At 42.9% G+C, this 20,994-nt stretch overlaps 1 protein-coding gene and 1 non-coding gene across 10 annotated transcripts in view; one reads left to right on the top strand and one right to left on the bottom strand.

The window, feature by feature from the left end:
- The window catches only part of GRIP1 (glutamate receptor interacting protein 1), a 295,062-nt gene that overhangs the window by 123,115 nt on the left and 150,953 nt on the right, over nt 1-20,994 (top strand). The gene's annotated exons all lie outside the window — the stretch shown is intronic.
- Nucleotides 5,848-5,985, bottom strand: LOC114816833. Its single transcript, XR_003764638.1, has one exon. It is a non-coding gene; the product is annotated as a small nucleolar RNA SNORA7 (small nucleolar RNA).

The following is a 20,994-nucleotide window of genomic DNA, read 5'->3' as shown; positions in this document are numbered from 1 at the left end:
GTCGGTCCTGTCCTTGGCATCCTTGATTCCCCAAGGTGGTTCACCCCCTGTGGGGATGAGTCTCGAATATGTTACCATGGAAGCAATTGGCAAGACTACAAAAGCCGACCAACTGGAGCCGAAACATCGGTGAGTGAAAGCAGATGTGCTGGAAATGGCCGCTTTGCTAAATGCCCAAACTTATTCAATCGTATTTATTCATTCAGTCATATTTATTGATGCTAACTGGGTGCAGAGCACCATATAAAGAGCTTGGGAGAGTACAATATAACAATAAACAGACATGTTCCCTGCCCACAATGAGCTTACAGTCTTTGTCATTGAGAAAGTTGGGTAAAGAAAGAAAGACCTATCAAATGGGTGCCAGCCAAGTGAGATTTGAGTAGGACATTGTAGTTGGTTAATTTTACAGTGCATTTTTTTTTAAATTGTAGTAGTTCTTAAGTGCTTACTATGTGCCAGGCACTGAAGTAGATAGAAGCGCTGGGGTGGATACAAGATAATCAGGTTGGACACAGTCCTTGTCCCTAAGTAAAGCTCATGTTTTAATCCCCATTTTACAGAGGAGATAACAGAGTCACAGAGAAGGTAAGTGTCTTGCCCTAGGTCGCAGAGCACTTTTTAGGGAAATGCCTCTCCTTGCCTTTTCAATATAGAATCCCATGGAATACAGAGATAATGATGTTCAGAGCCCTAGATGGAACTGCAACTCCCCCAAGCATCTGAGGATTTTTGAACCCATCTCCCCTCACGAGATCGGAGAAGCAGCGTGGCTCAGTGGAAAGAGCACGGGCTTTGGAGTCAGAGGTCATGGGTTCAAATCCCAGCTCCACCACTTGTCAGCTGTGTGACTGTGGGCAAGTCACTTCACTTCTCTGTGCCTCAGTTACCTCATCTGTAAAATGGGGATTAAGACTGTGAGCCTCACGTGGGACAACCTGATTCCCTTGTGTCTACCCCAGCGCTTAGAACAGTTCTCTGCACATAGTAAGCGCTTAACAAATACCAACATTATTACATTACTATTATCACCGGATCTTCAGATCTCCAGTCTCTGCTGCCACCTAAACTGTAAGCTTATTTTGGGCAGGGAACGTGTTTTGCGACTCTGTTATTGTACTCACTGAAGTGCTCCGTTCAGTGCTGTGCATGCAGTAAGTGCTCAATAAAGACCATTGATTGAGGTGTCGCAACCAGGAACCTTGCCTCAAAGTGTTAAGTTCTTCCGTTGGAGTAGTGGAGCCCAGTAAAATTGTTTAGGTGAGCATACTTTCTGTATTGAACAAAACAAAGATGCCGCCCAACTCCTTGAGAAACATGTGGCATAGTGGAAAGACCACGGGCTTGGGAGTCAGGATGTGCTCCTAACTTGTGTGACCTTGGTCAAGCCACTTAACTTCTCCGTGCCTATTTCCTTACCTATAAAATGGAGATTAAGACAGTGAGCCCCACAAGAGACAACCTGATTACCTTGTATCTACCCCAGCACTTAAAACAATGCTTGGCACATAACGCTTAACAAATGCCACAATCATTATTATTGATGGGGGCAGGTTTCTGTATGAACTCCTGAGTAGCACTTATGGTAATATCCGTAATTTACCTCACCAACTCTGTAATTTTGTACTCTTCCAAAGCACTTAGTACAGTGCTCTACACACAGTAAGCACTCAGTAGATTCCACTGATTATTTTTATGTCCATCTCCCCTTCTAGACTGTAAGTTCCTCATGGACAGGGATCAGGTCTACCACCTCTGTTGTACTTTTCTGGAGGCTTAATACAGTGCTCTGCATAGTGTAAGCGCTCAATAAATACAATTTATTGATAGTTGTCACCCACTCCAAATGATTTTTTTAAGTCGTATCACTAGCTACTACTTTGACTAGCATTTCACAAAAAGCCTTTTTAAGGAAAGAAAAAACTTTTTCATCACTCCTGAGTGGAACTGAGCCTTGCTTTATAAGCCAATTTGAGATAACGGTATTCAACATTCTCTGGTTTGACTTTTGCCCTCACATCTCTGCTCTTGTGAGATAGGCTGTTGTTTCAACAGGAATGAATGCACTCTAAAAAACAAAGAGGAAAGCTTATAAACTTCACTTCTTAAATATGTGTCTGTGGAGCTTGTGTGTATGCGTTCAAACCTTGTGAATGAACTAGGAGGGAGGATAATTAATATTAAGGCAGAGCTTCTCCATCAGTCAATCAATGATATTTATTGAGCACATACTATGCGCAAAGCACTGTACTAAGTGTACAACGCAACCATATAACAGACACATTCACTGCCACAAGGAACTGTCTAGAGGGGGTGACGGAGTAAATAATGGATAGGGAAATTGGACTTAAGATATCAACCTTTAGCTTGTCTTTACCCCAGCGCTTAGTGCAGTGCCTGTCACATAGTAAGCACTTAAGAAATAATAAAAGTGCTGCAGGGACGCTGGAGAGGGGTCTATTCTGCCTAGAGGACTCAGTATTTTTGCCTGTCCCTCAAACCATTTTTTTAAATGGTATTTGTTAAGCGCTTACTCTGTTCCAGGAACTGTATCTAAGGACTGGGGTAGATATAAGCTAATTGGGTTGGACACAAATCCCTGTTCCACGTGGGGCGTGCTGGGTTTTAGAAGGAGGAGAGATAAGTAGGCAGGAGGAAGAGAACTAATAGAGTGCCTTAATACCGAGGAGTTTCTATTTGATGGGAAGATGTATGGGCAATCACCGGATGGTTTTTAAGGAGCAGGGAGATGTGCACAGGAAGAGCTTGTTATTTTCATTTCGAGATCAGTTTGGAACATTTAGGTTTGATAGCTCTCCAGCTGCAGTTTGAGTTGTGAAGCTCCCCGAATTGGTCTGTTTTAAATAATGTTTAAGACATCTGATGAGGAACCAAAGAGTGAAAGACCTTGGAATGACCAAGAACGTTACTGTGGAGGCATATTGGTTTTTCTAGCTAAAAATGTTTTCCTTCTCAAAAATGATGAAGTTCAGATAGAATCTAACCTATTCTAGTTTCTCTTTTCAAGGACAAGACAGATGCATGATGATATCTGCACAGTCCGTTCCCCCCCCGCCCCCATGATGTACACATAGTAAGCACTGGATAAATACCACTGACTCACCTTTTCAGGATGGATTTTTCATAATAGTTATTGAGTTCAGAGCACATCATATTTGGGTTTGTCACCCTCAAGAACAAGCTGGGTGTGTTGTGTGCCTAATCATATATATTGAGCACTTCCTGTGTTCAAGGGACTGTACTAAGCTCTCAGGAGAGTACAAACAATAAAAGGAGTAAATTGTTGTTGATTGGATCAAGCAGATCTTCTGGGTTCCAATATTTTTCACTAGCTAAAAGGCAGTGTAATTTTTTTCAGTAACAATATTTGTGACAACATTATGATGTGCGGTTTCAAAAATATTTGGATGGCACTATTAAAATGTTTCTTTGCACTTCCTTGGTGACTGTTACCATAATAGGTCCATTTTTGATTGGATTATTATTTGAACCGCTGCTAACTTTTATCAAATACCAAAGCATTCCGGTCACTCACTCAGGTTAAACTTTGGTAAGGTAATTTTCATGTAGCTTGTGCTATCTGGTTGACGTAAAAGTTGCCTGGGAAGCATCGTGGCCTAATGATTAGAGCACAGGCCTGGGAGTCAGGAGAACCTGGGTTCTATTGCCACCTGTGCTGTGGGACCTTGGCCAAGTCACTTGACTTTTAAGTGCCCAGGTTTCCCCATTGTAATCCCCACTGGGGATTAAGACTCTGAGCCCCATATGGGACATGAACTATGTCCAATCTGATTAGCTTACATCTACGCCAATGCTTAGTATGATGCCTGGCACATTGTAAGCCCTAAACAAATACCATTTGAAAAAACACACTGGGTGTTTTAGGTCAGACATAGTCCCTGTCCCACAGGGGGCTCATATTCTAAGTAGGTTGGAAAACAGATATTGGAATCCCCATTTTACAGATGACAAAACTGAGGCACAGAGAAGTGACCTGCCCAGGTTCACCAAGCAAGCAATTGGCAGAGCAGTTGGTAGAACAAGGTAGAACGAGGTAGAACAAGTCAGACCCTCTGACTCCCATGCCCGGGCTCTTTCCATTAGGGCATGCTGCTTCTCTGGCTTCTCCTTCTCGCCAGTCTTGCCCTTTTGGATCTACAGTTGCGTAGTCTGTTTGGCAAGTAAATACACAGTGTCCTAGCCACCCACGGCAGGTAACAATGGCCTTGTTAGACAATGAAAGGACTTTCTGCCCGGATTTGCAATTTGTGTCACTTGAATAGCTGGGTAAAAACTCTTAGGCATTGAGGAGAAAAATAGAAAGGAAACTCTTTGATAATGGGAGTTCAAAATGCATGTTTAGCAGATGGCATTGTCGTTTGTGATTTGTATATAATTATTCTTCAGTTTTAGGTGGTACTTAAGTTCTCGGCCCGGAATGAGAAGATTCGTTCGTCGACATCATCATTATCCCTTCTGACATGTGCTTTAAGTGACATTAATCTGTGTTTCCTTTCCCGCAGTTGTAATGGTGGGGTTGTCTTCCATGGCTTTATTATGTTGTCATGTTTTTCAGAGACTGTCCTCACACTACAAAGGAAACACCTCATGTGGGGATAAACTCTGAAATAACTGAAGTTTAATAGTCCTGCTAGGGATTCTACAGTGTTCCTTCTATTGGCTTCTATCTTCTTGTCATGATGTGCTGTGGGTTGTTATCACAGACTGATGGTTTTGTAATTATATGACACATATTGCACTTTAACTAGCATTTCTGGGGTACTAATTGTCGGAAAAGACTATAATATTTACAATTTCCTTCCTAGAAATGTTTTGACCTACTTCACTTCTCATTTGCGGTGGTAGGAGGTTCACCAGAGTGCATATAGTGAAGTGAGGTGGGTCTTGAGGAAGGTTAGTTGATAAACAGAATTGGAATTTAAATCTATAGCTCTGAGGGAGGGTTTTGAGGGAAGCTTTTACGATCTAGGAAATCAGGAGCCTTTGTGGCCTAGTGGGTTCTGTTCCCCTCTGGGTCATTTGCGTGCTGTGTGTGACCTTGGGCAGTTCATCCTCTTCTCCACATCCTGCCTCTGGCCTGAAACGTCCTCCCTCCTCATGTCCAACAGACAACGACTCTCCTCTTTCAAAGCCCTTTTGAAGGCACATCTCCTCCAAGAGGCCTTCCCTAAGTCCCCCCTTTCCTCTTCTCCTTCTCCCTTCTGTGTCACACTGAGTTGCTCCCTTTATTCATCTCCCCTCCCAGCCCCACAGCACTTATGTCCGTATCTGTAATTTTACGTATTTACATTACATGTGTCTCCATCTCTAGATAGTAATTTCATTGTGGGCAGGGATTGTGTCTGTTATATCACACTCTCCCAAGCTCTAAGTACAGTGCTTTGCATAGAGCAAGTGCTCAGTGAATACAATTAACTGTCTGACCCACTTAGCTTCTCGTTGCTTCCTCTGTAAAATGGGAATGATACCTGATCTCTTTCCCTCTTGGACTGTGAGACTCATGAGGGACAGGCACTTTGAGCAGATTGTATTGTGTATCTCCCCTGGATACCTCGGTCCTTGGCCTAGTTGTAAGTGCTTAAGAAATTGTCTGTCTTATGCCGTCGAGTCGTTTCCGACCCATAGTGCTGCACGGACACATCTCTCCCAAAACGCCCCCATCTCCATCTGCAACCATTCTGGTAGTGGATCCATAGAGTTTTCTTGGTAAAAATACTGAATGGTATACTACTGCCTCCTTCCACTCAGTAAACTCGAGTCTCTGCCCTCGACTCGGTCGCTGCTGTCCAGCGTGGGTGAGTTTTGACTTGTAGCAGATTGCCTGCCACTCGCTAGCCACTGCCCAAGCTAGGAATGGAATGTGTAGGCCTCTGCTTGACTCTCCCTCCCATAGCCAAGACTGGTAGAGTACTGGAAACTCTCCAGGTGTGACCCTAAGAGGGGGCTTAATAAGTGCCATTAGCGCTATTGATAAATTGGAGTGGCTTGCCTTCTATTGGCAGGAGAAGATAAAGGTTGGATACTCTGGAGAAACATCACGATACTGGCATACAGGGTTTTAGGGAACAAGGAGTCAATCAATAAATCGTATTTATTGAGCTGTATCAATATTGGTTGACTGAATGTTCTAGCTTAAAGAAGAATGCACAGAAAATGTGTCTGCCAACTTTGTTGTGTTGTACTCCGAAGAGAAGCAGCATTGCCTAGTGGATAGAGCAGAAGCCTTGGAGTCAGAAGGATCTGGGTTCTAATCCTGTGTCCCATACTGGTCTGCTGTGTGACCTTGTGGCATTCACTTCTCTGTGCCTCAGTTTCTTCATATGTAAAATTTAAGCCCCATGTAGGACAGGGACTGTGTCCCACCCATTTACTTGTATTCACCTCAGCGCTTAGAACAGTGCCTGGCACATAGTAAGCACTTAAAAAATACCACAATTATCATTATTATTATTACTATACTATACTCTCCTAAGCACTTCAGTACTCGGCACATAGTAAGCACTCAGTAAATATCACTGATGTTGATAATGCACGAGTGTATTGTAAGAGTCATTTTTTAATGGAAACTTTCTGATAAAGACAAGTAGCTTCTCTGTCTTTTAAAAATCAGGCCAATTTTGTTGGATTAGCATGATAATTTCCAACCAAAGATGCATATAATTAATGTTCTTCAGGTTCAGTATCTTTTTAGAGTGTGGTGTCTATGTAGAACATTTGTTAAATGCCATTTTGTACCTCTCTGTAGAAGGGTTATAATCGAGTTTTTGAACTTTGTGTGCTGCCCTTTGGGGATGAGAGAAGACATGCTTCCAACCTCTCCGAGAATGCCATTCTTGAAACTGCACATCTTTCTTTATTAGGATCTTTGTTCTTGGGCCCTTGTTTTCAAAATTCCTTCCATTAATTAGTTGGAATGTTGTCCTTGATTAGCGGAAAATTCACCAGGCTACGGTTGAGATCTGTCACAGGGAATATGGTTCTGTCCTCTAAAATCAGAAACCAGCAGAGACTGGATTTATGCTGTGATGGTTGAATTAGATAATTCTCATTGAGAAGCATCAAAAGGAAGAGCTGAAGTCTGTTTGTTTCTCTAACATCAAATAAACAGCCTTCTCTGTTTGGTCGGAGATATAATATTGGGGCAAATGGGTCACTGATCTAAGCCAGTATGGCCATTTTTATGTTCTTATTTGGGGGCTCTAATTTATCCAAATGGAACCCAATTCTGCACTGCCTGTAATTAGGGGTTTGAGTAAGAAAGTTGGAGACCAAAGGCCTTAAACAACTGTATTTTCTTCCTGAATGCTGTCTGCCTCTCCTCAGCAGGGATATCATGTCTACAAAATCTTTTGAATTGTACTTTTTCTGAGAAGCAGTATGGGCTAGTGGGTAGAGCATGGGCCTGAGAGTCAGAAGAACCTGGGTTCTAGTCCTGGCTCTGCTACTTGTCTGCTTTGTGAACTTGGGCAAGTCACTTCTTTTCTCCATGCCTGAGGTAAAATGGGGATTAAGTCTGGAACCCCCTTGTGAGACAGGGATGGTGTCCAAGCTTGTATCTGCCCCAGCACTTAGTAAAGTGCCTGGCACACAGTAAGCACTAAAAAAATTCCATAAAAAGTCAAGAGCTGATACTTTCTGCAAACCCAGAAGGCAAAAGCTTGAGTGAACAGTGGGAATTGTGTTGAATTGACACATTTGTTTAGCAAGAACGATGATGGATTAGCAAATCACATGGACAATTGTACTGTTTTCTCTGATATGTCAAACAGAATTCCACAGGAGCAAATTGAATTAAGGCAGTCAGGAATGCAATCTTGGCTGAAATCAAGAGGGAAATTAGCGAGGCCAGGTTTGCTGCTGTGATCCTGGAAGGAGCATACATACCAAATGACATACCAAATACATAGCTAAACCGCCATCACCATGAGATCTGAGATACAGAGGCGTGATTTATGAGATACTGGCACACAGTGATTGGCAACAGCTTGTCAGAACGGATTTCCTTGGGTTGAGTGAATTCATGAGTAAGTTTATTAAATGAATTTGTTTCACGCTCAAGTATTTTGACCAGTATTAAGGAGGCAGTAACAAACCATTTTGGAGAAATTTAAAGACAATCTGGGTAAACAACTTGTTCTTGGGGATTTCACTTGGAAGTACAGAATAAAGAAGCAACATGTTCCCAGCTCACAATCAATCAAAGGTATTTGATTTATGGTACTTGTTAAGTGCTAAGTGTCAATCACTGTTCTAAGCACTGGAGTATATACAAGTTAATCAGGTCAGACACAGTCCCTGTCCCACATGGGCTCACAGTCTTAAGAAAGAGGGAGAACTGGTATTGAATCCCCATTTTACAGTTGAGGAAACTGAGGTTCAGAGTAGTTAGGTGACTTGCTCAAGGTCACAAAGCAAGCAATTGATAGAGCTGGAATTAGAACCCAGGTCCTCTAACTCCCAGGCCCGTGCTCCTTGCACTTGACCATGCTGAGTGCACACTGTTTCCAGAGCACTATACTAAGCATTTGGGAGAATAAGATATAACAGCTTTGGTCAACACGTTCCCTGCCCACAAGGAGATTATAGTCTAGAAAGGAAGACAGGCATTAGAAATAAATTACAGATATGTACATAAATGCTGTGGGTCTGAGGGAAGGATGAAGAAGGGGTGCGGCAAGGGTGATGCAGAAAGAAGTGTGAGAAGAGGAAGTGAGGACTAGTCAAGGAAGGCCTCTTGAAAATATTCAGGTCCCACATGAGGCTCTCAGTCTAGGAGGGAGAAGAGGTTTTGAATCCTCTTTTTGCTGATGAGAGAACCGAGGCCCAGAGAAGTGAAACGACTTGCCCAAGGTCACACAGCAGACCAGTGGCAGAACTGGGGTTCACACCCAGTTCCTCTGACTCCCAGCCCCACGCTCTTTTACCTAGGCCATGAAATTCCTTCTTTCCCTGTAGTAAGCACTGAAAAAGATACAAGAAAATTAGAGTGTTCATAGTACCTGATCCACATGGGGCTCACAGTCTAAGGTGAATGGGAGAACAGGTAGTTGTGGAAACTGAGTTAAAGGAAAGCTAAATGACGTGTCTAAGGTTACACAGCAGGCAAGGAGAAGAGATGGGATTAGAATACAGATCTTCCAATTCCCAGGTCTGTGCTCTTTCCACTTGGCCATACTTCTTCTGGTCAATTGTCCTTCCTTTGCCAATACCCCACTCATCTGAAGTTAACTCCTTTTCTTTGAAGAAATCAAGTTGGTTTCTTAAGTTGGTTTCTTCTGCTGAGAAGCAGCGTGGATCAGTGGAAAGTGCACGGGCTTAGGAGTCAGAGGTCACGGGTTCTAATCCCAGATCCGCCACTTGTCAACTGTGTGACTTTGGGCAAATCACTTAACTTCTCGGTGCCTCAGTTCCCTCATCTGTAAAATGGGGATTAAGACTGTGAGCCCCACGTGGGACAACCTGATTCCCCTGTGTTTACCCCAGCGCTTAGAACAGTGCTCTGCACATAGTAAGCGCTTAACAAATACCAACATTATTATTATTATTATTATTATTATTCTCTGTGCCTCAGTTACCTCATCTGTAAAATGGGGATTAAGACTATGAGCCCCTTGTGGGGCAACCTGATTACCTTGTATCCCCCTCCAGCTGTTAGAACAGTACTTTGGCACATAGTAAGCGCTTAACAAATACCTTTATTATTATTATTATACAAGATAATGAGCCCATTGTTGGGTAGGGATTTTCTCTGTTGCCAAATTGTACTTTCCAAGCACTTAGTACAGTGCTCTGCACACAATAAGCACTCAATAAATATGACTGAATGAATGCACAATGAGGGCATTCACAGTACCTGATCCACATGGGGCTGATGCAAATATTTTTATTTGTAATTCCTGCATTTGAGAGTAAGCTCTTTTCACCTACCCTCATCCCCACAGGACTGATTGCCACAGGTAAACTAAGAACCCTGAACATCTTAATTTGACTTGTTGCATAGGCTATAAACTCATTGTGGGGAGGGAACATTTCTAGCAACTCTGTTAAATTGTGCTTTCCCAACCGCTTAGAACAGTGCTCTCTACACTGTAAGAGTTCAATGAATACGATTGATCGTGCTCCATTGGACAAAATTCAAAAGGATCTGTAGACACAAAATGGGAAATACAACCCTCGGTCTGTCTCCTCCTCTAGTCTATAAGCTCCGTGTGGACAGGGAGCCTGTCTTCCAATTGCTTAGTACAGTGCTCTGTACACGGGAAGTGCTCAGTAAATATTGATTGAGATGAAATAAAAGAGGGTGGCATCTCACAGTGCGCTGTTGAGATGAACCTGCTTTCTTTGAGGATGTAGTCCAGTGGTAATGTATCAATGCCCATTAAACTGTAGTCTGTAAGCTCGTTATGGTCAGGGATCGTGTCTGCTAATTCTCTTGTATTCTCCCAAACACTTAATGCAGTGCTCTGCACATAGTAAGCACTTAATGAATATCTTTGATTGAATTAGCAATGTCTTCTCTAGACTGTCAGCTTGTTGTGGGCAGAGAACGTCAGCTAACTCTGTATGGTGCTTTCCCAAGTGCTTAGTAGAATGCTCTGCACGTAGGAAGTGCTCAATAAATACCATCGATGATAATGAAAGTGGCAGAGCTGGTATTAGAACTCAGGTCCTAGACTTTCAGACCCCTGCTCTTTGCACTAGGCATCCGTCATTTCACAGTAAGAACTAACTTGGGGCTGGCCAGAGAAAGGGAGAGAGAGCCTTGTTTTCTTTACTTGTTTTTATTTTGATTTCATTTTTTAAGGTATTTAAGTGCTTACTGTGTGCCAGACCCTGTACTGAGTGCCTGTTATCTCTATGGAGATGTCTGTCTATGCACTAAGGATTCTTTTCTAAAAACAAGACAGCCAGGGTCTCATTTCCCCACCAAATTGCTCAGCTCTTTCACATGCTAATCCTTTCGTCTAGTTCCTGTCAATCAAGGTTAACTAAGGCGACTTCATGGCCTGAAACCTCATAGGCTTTGTCTTTATCAATTCTTCCCTCACATCGGAGCATGGAGAAGTGTTTGGTCGTCAAGGCCTCGTCCCTGGCCTAGTCCCTTTTTGTCTGTCAATTATTTCCAGTTTCTTCCTCTGTCTCAAAGAGACTCCTCTGTTCCCCTGGGGATCAAAGCATTCCTGAGCTCCACGACCTCCTGACTTCCTTCTCTGCCCCTCCTCATCCTCCTCATCCTCCTCCTGGCCTCCCTGAGCATCTGGGATTTTGGAAAGGCTGGATTTTTCCCGGTTTTCCCAGGCCATTAGATCCTGAGACCAAGTGTTTTTAATTCTGGCTCTGACACTCGTTTGCTGTTGAACCTGGAGCGAGTCACTTCACTTCTCCATTGCTCAGTTCCCTCATCTGTAAGATGGGAATTAATGCTGTGAGTCCTATGTGGGACTTGAACTGTATCCAACCAGAGTAACTCATAGCTCCCTCAGTGCTTAGTACAGTGCCTGGCAGTGGGATAACTGAGGTACAGAGAGATTGTGACTTGCCCATGGTCACACCACATGTGAGTGGTAGAGCTGGAAGTTGGATGCAGTGAGCTCTTTGTGGGCAGGTAGCTTGTCTACCAACTCTGTTGAACTGTACTCTCCCAAGCGCTTAGTACAGTGCTCTGCATGCAGTAAGTGCTCAATAAATAGCAATAATCGCTTAGGTCTCCTGACTTTTAGTCCCAAGATATTTCCATTAGGGCATGCCAGCTCCATTTTCAGTGTTCTTCCCTCCTGAAGTGACTCAACTAGCCCACGGCTCTCATTTCAATTGTCAAAATAGTCCTATGAATTAGGCTCGCGTTTTTGTCTTCGAAGCAAGCCTTAATCAGCTCTTTCAACGCATTTTCTCTTTCATCGTACCATCTTCTATCATTGCTTAAGGATAGAGCAGCGGGCTTCCTCTAATGGGTTTTTTGTTTTCCGTTTCTTACTCACTTTTCATGGTTATACTCCTTCTGTGATTACAGTGATTTCGGCACACTCTTTCAGGGAACATTTATATGGGAGATGCCTAAAATGATCACTAGCTTTCCTGTTTCATCCAAATAATTTTCTTTTATCTCATCTCCAAGTAGTCGGTCTCCTGTAAAACCTAAGAAATATCATCGTTAGTTTTGTGTGACTTTTTAAGACCCTCCCTGTAATAATCCTTTACTTCTCAGTGGTAAATTTATCGTTCTCGATCCTTTCTAATTTTCAATGAAACAAATCCACCCCCAGTTTCCTTGTAAATCATTCTTACACCACCTCTTTTCTCTCGTTTTAAAAATAAGCACATAATTGAAGTTTTTGGTTGTAAAACTTTGTACAAATAGCAACCAGTAAAAATTGACCTCCCCAAGTTTCGCCTTACTTAAATTTCTATATCTCCAGGTTTCACTAGGCGTATTTGTTTTCCAATAAAGATAAACAAACAATAAAATAATAGTAATACTTTGAAATTGAACAGTTCCTACCTTCCAAGAAGCTACAAATTGATCTCAGTAATAGTGCCAAGCACTGTTCCAAACACTGGGCTGGATGCCAGTTAATCGGATTGACACAGTCCCTGTCCCCCATAGGGCTCACAGTCCTAACCCCCATTTTACAGATGAGGCAATTGAGACACAGAGAAGTGAAGTGACTTGCCCAAAGTCACACAGCAGACAAGCAACGGAGTGGCATTAGTTCATCTTTAATTTAGGGTTTAGGATATTGATTGGATTTTGGAAACTGATAAATGTTTTAAGACCATTTTAAGGTCAAGATTCTGACACCGCTGCTTCAGGTAAAGGGAGATCAACCAGAACACATTTATGGATCTGAATATCTCAAAATGAGAAGCAGCAAGGCCTAGTAGATATGACACAGGCCTGGAAGTCAGAAGGATGTGCGCTTAAATCCCAGTTTAGCCACTTGTTGGCTGTGTGACCTTGGGCAAGTCACTTCACTTCTCTATGCCTCAGTTAACTCATCTGGAAAATGGGGATTATGACTGTGAACCCCACATGGGACAGGGACTGTGTCCAATCTGATTAGCTTGCATCTACTCTAGCACTTAATACAGTACATGGCACATAGTAAGTGCTGAACAAATGCCATTTAAAAAAAAAAAAATCATTTGGAATCCGTCATCGAAAGAATTCTCCTCCCAACTAGACTTGCTGTGAGCTCGTTGTGGGCAGGGAATGTGTCTATATTGTACTCTCCCAAATGCGTAGTACAGTGTTCTGCACACAGTAAACGCTCAACAAATATGATTGAATGAATGAACTGCAGAAAGAACTCTGATTTGTTGTTTCTACTACTAACAATAATAATAATAATAATGGTATTAAGAGCTTACAATGTGCCAAAGCATTGTACTATGTAGTGGAGTAGATACAAGATAATCCTTTTGTCCCACATTGGGGCTTTCAGGCTCAAGGAGAGGGAAAACAGGTATTGACTCCCTTTTTTTTTTTTTCCACAGATGAGGAAATGAAGGCATGGAGACATTAAGTGAATTGCCCAAGGTCACACAGCGGATAAGTGGCTGAACTGAGATTAGGACTCAGGTCTTCTGACTCCCAGATCTGCGCTCTTTCCAATAGGCCCTGTTGCTTTGCTAAAATCCTCCCTTTCCTCTCCATCCAAACTATCACGTTCATCCAAGCACTCACCCTGTCCCACCTTGATTACCACATCAGTCACCTTGCTGAACTCCCTGCTTCCTTTTTCACCCCACTCCAGTCCATACTTCACTCTGCTGTTTGGATCTTTTTTCTACTGAAACGTTCAGTCCATGTTTCTCCATTCCTCAAGAGGCTCTGATGGTTGCCCATCCACCTCCACATCAAACAGAAACTCCTTACCGTTGCCTTTGAAGCCCTCCATCACCTTACTCCTCCTACCTTATCTCTGATTTCCTACTACAACCGGCCTGCACATTTTACTCCTCTGATGTCAGCCTACTTACTGTACCTTGATCCTATTGATCCCGTCTCCAACCCCTCACCCACATCCTGCCTCTGGCCTGGAACTTCCTCTCCCTGTGTCTGTCAGATCATCACTCTCCCTCCCTTCAAAGCTATATTAAAAGCACATCACCTCCAAGAGGGCTTTCCTGACTAAATCCTCATCTCCTTTCTCCCACCCTCTTCTGCGTCACCCATTCACACTTGATTCACCCCACCTTCAGCCCCACAGCATTCATGTACATATCTGTAATTTATTCATTAACAATACTGTCTGTCTCCCCCTCTGACCTGCAAGCCTCTTGGAGCAGGGACTGTGTCTACCAACTCTGTTATTTTGTAATCTCCCAAATATTTAGTACAGTGCTCTGCACACATGATAGAGAAGCAGCATGGCATAGTGGATAGAGCATGGGCTTGGGAATCAGAAGGTCATAGGTTCTGATGCCACCACTTGTCAGATGTGTGACTTTGGGCAAGTCACTTCTCAGTGCCTCAGTTACCTCATCTGAAAATGGGGATTGACTGTGAACTCCACCTGGGACAACACGATAGCATTGTATCTTCCCAAGTGCTTAGAGCAGTGTTTTGCACATAGTAAGCAGTTAACAAATACCATTATTGTCTGCTCTGTGACCTTGGGCAAGTCACTAAACTTCTCTGTGCCTCGGTTACAAGTGGGGATTGTAACTGAGCGCCCTATGTGGAACAGGGCTGCGTCCAACCTGATTTGCTTGTATTCACCCCAGTTCTTAGGACAGTGCCTGGCACATAGTAAGTGTTTAACAAATACCATGATTAGTATTATTAATCATTATTGCTTCCCAGTGCTCACATTTAAAGGCTCATGTCCATTTTGTAGCCTTGTGTGGCATTGCTTGTCATGTGCATGTGGAAAAGTCAATCACTGCTTTTTAACCATGATGTAAGGATCTATAGGCAGCCTGTATATTTTCATCCCTGCAATATTGTAGAGCAGATATGTTTTCCTTAAAGTTGGCGTGGACCATTAGGAACAAATAAAGCTTCCAGGCACAATTGAATCACAACTATCGGCCCCAGTATCCATCCCAAACACATTTTTATGGCTCTCTTGAAAATAGGAATATAAAACCGTAATTGCTGACACACAGCCTTAATGATAACAGTGTAAGTGTGTTGCAGTAATTAAGAGCGGGTTTTTTTTTATTGGACCTTTGAGAGACCAGTGTATGGGAATTCCTGTCTGAGGATTTACGAAGAATGGAACTTAATTTCCTACTGCTTTTGGAGGGTGGCTCATTCATTTCCTTTATGTTTGCCTAGCTTTAGTCCTTTCTTTAACTGGGCCGTGCACTTTGTAGAAAAGGCAAAGAGTGGCGCAGTTTGGAGAGCCAGATAGGTCTTGAATTGTCACACATGAAATGCTTCATCTGTTTTTTCTTTAATGGTATTTGTTAAGCATGGTAGAGAATAGTGGACAGAGCCCAGGCCCTGGCTCCACCACTTTCTGCTGCGTGACCTTGAGCAAATCACTTCACTTCTCTGGGCCTCACTTCCCTCATCTGTAAAATGGGGATTACGACTTTGAGCCTCTGTGGGACAGGGACTGTGTCTAACCCGATTATCTTGTATCTACCCCAGAGTTTAGAACAGTGTCTGGCACTTAGTAAATGTTTAACAAGTGCCTAAATTATTATTATTGTCTTTATTATTAAATGCTATGTCCCAGGCATTGTACTGAGCACTGGGGTAATTACAAGCAAATCAGGTTGGCCACAGTCCATATCCCACATGAGATTTACAGTCTTAATCTCTGTATTGCAGATGAGGGAACTGAGGCACAGAGCAGTGAAGTGACTTGCCCAAGTTCCCACAGTGGACAAGTGATGGACCCGGGATTAAGACCCAGGCTTTCTGCCTCCCAGGCCCTTGCTCTATCCACTAGGCTATGCTGCTTCTCGTCTTCCTTTAAATGACTCAAGGTGGCCTTGTTGGGTGGTTTGAGAATTGCCTCATGGTCAGTGGGTGTTGGAGCATGGCCTAGTGGTTAGAGCACAGACTTGGGAGTCAGACCCACCTGCGTTCTAGTCTCGGCTCCGCCGCTTGGCTGCTGAGTGACCTTGGGCAAGACGCTTAACTTTCTGTGCCTCAGTTTCATCACCTGCAAAATGGGGTAGCAGAACCTGTTTTCCTTCCTACTTAGACAGTGAGCCTCATGTAGGGGACCTGATTATTTTATACCTACCCCAGCCTTTGGGTAAAGTGCTTGACACAGAGAAAGTGCTTAACAGATACTACAATCTTTATTCCTATCATTATTTTTATTATCAGTATCATCATCATTATTCTGCAACTTTTTGATCTCTTCTGCCTTATACTGCAGGAAACTGCAGCCCTCCACTTAGTGACTGGTTTACCTTATTGCAGAATAGCCCTCTGTAAAGAGCACGTGTATTTCCCACCCCCCAAGTACGCTCATTGTCCTGTTCCGGATCTTCGGGTGCTAATTCTGGTTCAGTCAGCCAATCCGTGGTATTTATTGAGCCCTTACTGTGTGCAGAGCACTGCACTAAGAGCTTGGGAGTCTACAGTATAACAGAGCCGATAAACACGTTCCCAGAGATAATGTAAATAGTAGGCAGTTTGGCCCAAGTATCTGAAAACCAGATACACAGGGTTTCTACATAAGCTTAACCCCCATGGACCTAAATTCCAGTTTGAAAGCAGTGTGTATTCTGGATGGCTTAATGCATCTTTTACCACTTGTAAATAATTAAAGCACTCATCTTAGCCCCATCTATTTTGAATCCTGTTTAATAATAGAAAAAGAGAAGGTTTCTCATTGAATAGATCTTTTTCTGGATCATTATAACCTGGATTTTCTGTGTGTCAATTTAATGGTAATCCTTAACTGTGCTGAAATCCCCTACCAGAAAAAAAACAACATCCCAAATCAATACATTTTTCACTTTCCCTAAGGAGTATGGATGTTTCTGGCAGATCTTCTTAGTGGATTGTGATCTTAGGTGTAAGAAAATGACATACGATTTCTTTTGTTGGTCAAGTTTTGTGGGAAGAATAGTGAATCAGTGTTTATGCAGCATTTTCTGTCCTTGGACTTCCAGGCACTTGATATGGACTGGTCCTCCACAACTTTAATCCTATTTTCTGTGCCTCAGTTACCTCATCTGTAGAGTGGGGATTCAATCTTACTTCCTCTTATTTAGACTATGAACCCCATGTGGGAAAGGGACTGTGTCCAACCTGATTGGCCTGTGTGTGCCCCAGCGCTGCTGAGCCCTGGTCTAAGTGCTTAACAAATACCACAGTGATTATTGCCTCAGGTACCTCATCTGTAAAATGGAAATTAATTCCTACTCCCTCCTACTTAGACTGTATGTCCCATGTGAGATGGAGACAGTGTCCAAAATGATTAACTTGTATCTCCCCCAGCACTTAGAACATTGTTTGGTACATAGTAAATGCTTAACAAATACCACAATTGTTATTCGTGCTGCAGTTACCTCATCTGTAAAATGGGGATTAATACCTACTCCCTCCTACTTAAACTGTGAGCCCCATGTGGGATGGGGACTGTGTCCGACCTGATGAACGTGTATATACCCCAGATCTTAGAGCAGTGCTCAGTACATAATAAGTGCTTAACAAATCCAATGATACAAATATTTTACAGATGGGAATACTTGAGGAGTGGAGAGATGAGCTGATTTAACTGGGGATTTTTAAATCCTAAACAGAGCCCAGATATCCAGGTTAGTGCTTTGTATGCTAGACCATCCTTTGCGCTCAGAAATAACCCGAGCTTAAAAAAACTTTTCTCTGATACTGTAGCTGAGATTTTTGGCTGAGGCTTTCCTAAAAAGGAGGTAGACAAAACACTTTTGAAAGTCCATGCTATTTAGAGTTTCTTCCGCCTAGCATCTGTTGTATTCCTCTCTTTCTCATCCTGAGCAAATCATCAAGATCAGACAGTTGCTCCTAAGAAGTTTGTCTCTTCCTGTTGTTTTTTCCTCACAGATTGATCGATCATCAGCATCTATGGTATTTGAATGCTTACAAAATGTAGAGCACTGTACTAAGCCCTTGGGAGAGTACAGCGCAACGGAGTCGGCTGAACTGTTCCCTGCCCACAACAAGCTATAAAGTCTAGAGGGGGAGCCAGACATTAATGTAAATTAATCATTTAGAATATATAAGTTAAAGATAGATACAAAAATGCTGGGAGATTCAGGGGTGGGGCAAGTATCACATGCCTAAAGGTCACAGATTCAAGCGCCTAGATGATGTTGAAGGGAGAAGGAGCTGGGGAAGAGAGAGTTTAGTCTGGGAAGGCCTCTTGGAGGAGATGGGACCTTAATAATGCTTTGGAGAGTGGTGGGCTGTCAGATGTGAAGAGGGAGAGAGTTCCAGGCAGGAGGGGAAGATGTGAGCAAGAGATGGATGGCAAGAGAGATGAGTTGTAGGTACAGTAAGTAGGCTGGCATTTAGGAGTGAGGTGTTGGTTCAGTTGGTATTTGTTAAGCGCTTACTATGTGCAGAGCACTGTTCTAAGCGCTGGGGTAAACACTGGGGAATCAGGTTGTCCCACGTGGGGCTCACAGTCTTAATCCCCATTTTACAGATGAGGGAACTGAGGCACAGAGAAGTTAAGTGACTTGCCCACAGTCACACAGCTGATTTGGGGTCCAAGATTTCCAGGCCGGGCAGTATAGTAGGACACCCCTCCCATGCAATTGTATAGGTTCCAAACCGGGATTAATATTAATAATGATAATAGTAATGGTATTTGTTTAGCACTTACCATATGTCAAGCACCGTTCTAAGCAGTGGGGTAGATGCAAGTTAATCAGGTTGGACAAAGTCTCTGTCCCACATGGAGCTCCCACTCTTAATGTCCATTTTACAGAGGAGGGAATTGAGGCTCAGAAAAGTGAAACGACTTGACCAAGATCACCCAGCAGACAAATGGAGGAGCCGGGATTAGAAGCCAGTTCCTTCTCACTCTCAGGCCCTTGCTCTATCCATTAAGCTACGCTGCTTTTCGTACCTCATTACCGCTGACCATGGGAAACAGAGTGGAATGGTGAGCCTCACAAACCCATCTCTCATTGAGGGAAATCCTCTTTTCTTAAAGCGGGATTTGGGACAACTGGGAATTCTCTTAGAATGCAGAGGGTGTATCCTTGAAGAACCTCAGGGAAGCAGCAAGGGTCTGAGAGTCAGAGGATCTGGGTTCTAATCCCAGATCTGCCACTTTCCTGCTCTGTGACCTTGGGCAAGTCACTTCTTGTCTCTGGGCCTCATTTTCCTTGTCTGTCAAGTGGGGATTCAACATCCGTTCTCCTTCCCCTTTAGACTGGGAGCCCCATGGGGACTGTGTCTAACTTGATTATCATGTACCTTTCCCAACGTGTAGTACAGTGCTTGGCACATAGTAAGCACGTAATGAATACCACTATCATTATTATTATTATTATGAAAAAGTCACATTCTGGTAATCATTAAGTAGATAATGAGGTCAGAGTATTTGATTCACAAATACCACCATGATCAATATTTTCTGATCCAAATTCCTATGTTACGGAGATGACCACTTCTAGCAGAAAGCTTTTTATCCTTACTCTTGTTACTTTCCTTTGTTAAATACTGTAAAGTTGCAAAAACCACAAAATCAAAAAGTACCCTTTTGTGCATTACTGTTTATCTGAAGCAGATGATGATGATAATAGTAATAATTGTGGTATTTAACACTGTTGTACGAAGGACCATACTAAGCTCTAGGGTAGATAACAGAGAAGCTCGTCTTTAGACTGTAAGCACATTGTGGGTAGGGAATATGTCTTGTTTATTGTCGTATTGTACTCTCCCTAGTGCTTAGTACATTGCTTTGCACAGAGTAGGTGCTCAATAAATACAATCGAATGACTAGGAAGAGGGTAGGATGTGTAGCAACATCACACTGTGACCAAAGTCACAGGCATGAACACTTCATTGTTTCGCCAACTTGTGGATCATGTTGGACCAGAACAGAGGGAAGGGTATTTCCTGATTATTGTTATTAATAAAAATAATAATGATGATTGTATTTGTTAAATGCTTACTATGTGCCAAGCACTATATTAAACATTGGGGTAGATACAAGACTATAGGTCCCACATGGGGCTCATGTCCTAAGTAGGAGGGTGAATGGGCATTGAAACGCCATTTTACAGATGAGGGAACTGAGGCTCGGAGAAGCTAAGTGACTTGCCCAAGGTCAGACTCCTCCCAGGCCTGTGCTCTATCCACTAGGCGATTCTGCTTTTCATGCTGCAGTTTTTATTTTTCCATCAAGTTATAGCCAAGCAGCATGGCATAGAGGATAGACCATGGGCCTGGGAGGCAGAAGGTCATGGGTCCTAATCCCAGCTGTGCCACTTCTCTGTCATGTAGCCTTGGCCAAGTAACTTCTCTGTACCTCGATTACCTCATCTGTAAAATGGGAATTGAGACTGAGAGCCCCATGCAGGACAGGGACTTTGTCCAACCCGATTCGCCTGTACAGTGCCTGTCACATAATAAGCGCTTAACAAACACCACAATTGTTATTAATTATGAAATCGTGTAATGAAAACAGTTGTAGCAGAACTGTGTAGATTGTGTATTTGCCAAGTAGTTGTTTACCTTTGAACTGGGTAATATACATTTTATGCCTCGATTATTGTTAGTCTCTATTGTGACAAGACCTTCATTCTTTCAAAACTCCATCCTGAAGGCCTATAGGAGAAGAGAATCAAGAGTGGAGAAACAAGAATTCCAGTCTTTAATATCGTTTGGCTATTATGCCGCAGTTCTGTTGAAACGCCCTGAGAAGTGTTCGTTAATGTCATTTATTATAGCTAAGGGCAGCGCAGATGGTTTCTAACAAAATTATGGCATTATTCAGATTTGCCTCCTCGCTGGGGGTTCAGTTTTATCCAGATTATTAACAT

The sequence above is a fragment of the Ornithorhynchus anatinus genome, chromosome 14 (genome assembly GCF_004115215.2).
Source record: "Ornithorhynchus anatinus isolate Pmale09 chromosome 14, mOrnAna1.pri.v4, whole genome shotgun sequence".
Classification (NCBI taxonomy): domain Eukaryota; kingdom Metazoa; phylum Chordata; class Mammalia; order Monotremata; family Ornithorhynchidae; genus Ornithorhynchus; species Ornithorhynchus anatinus.
This window is presented reverse-complemented; position numbering and strand designations above follow the sequence as displayed.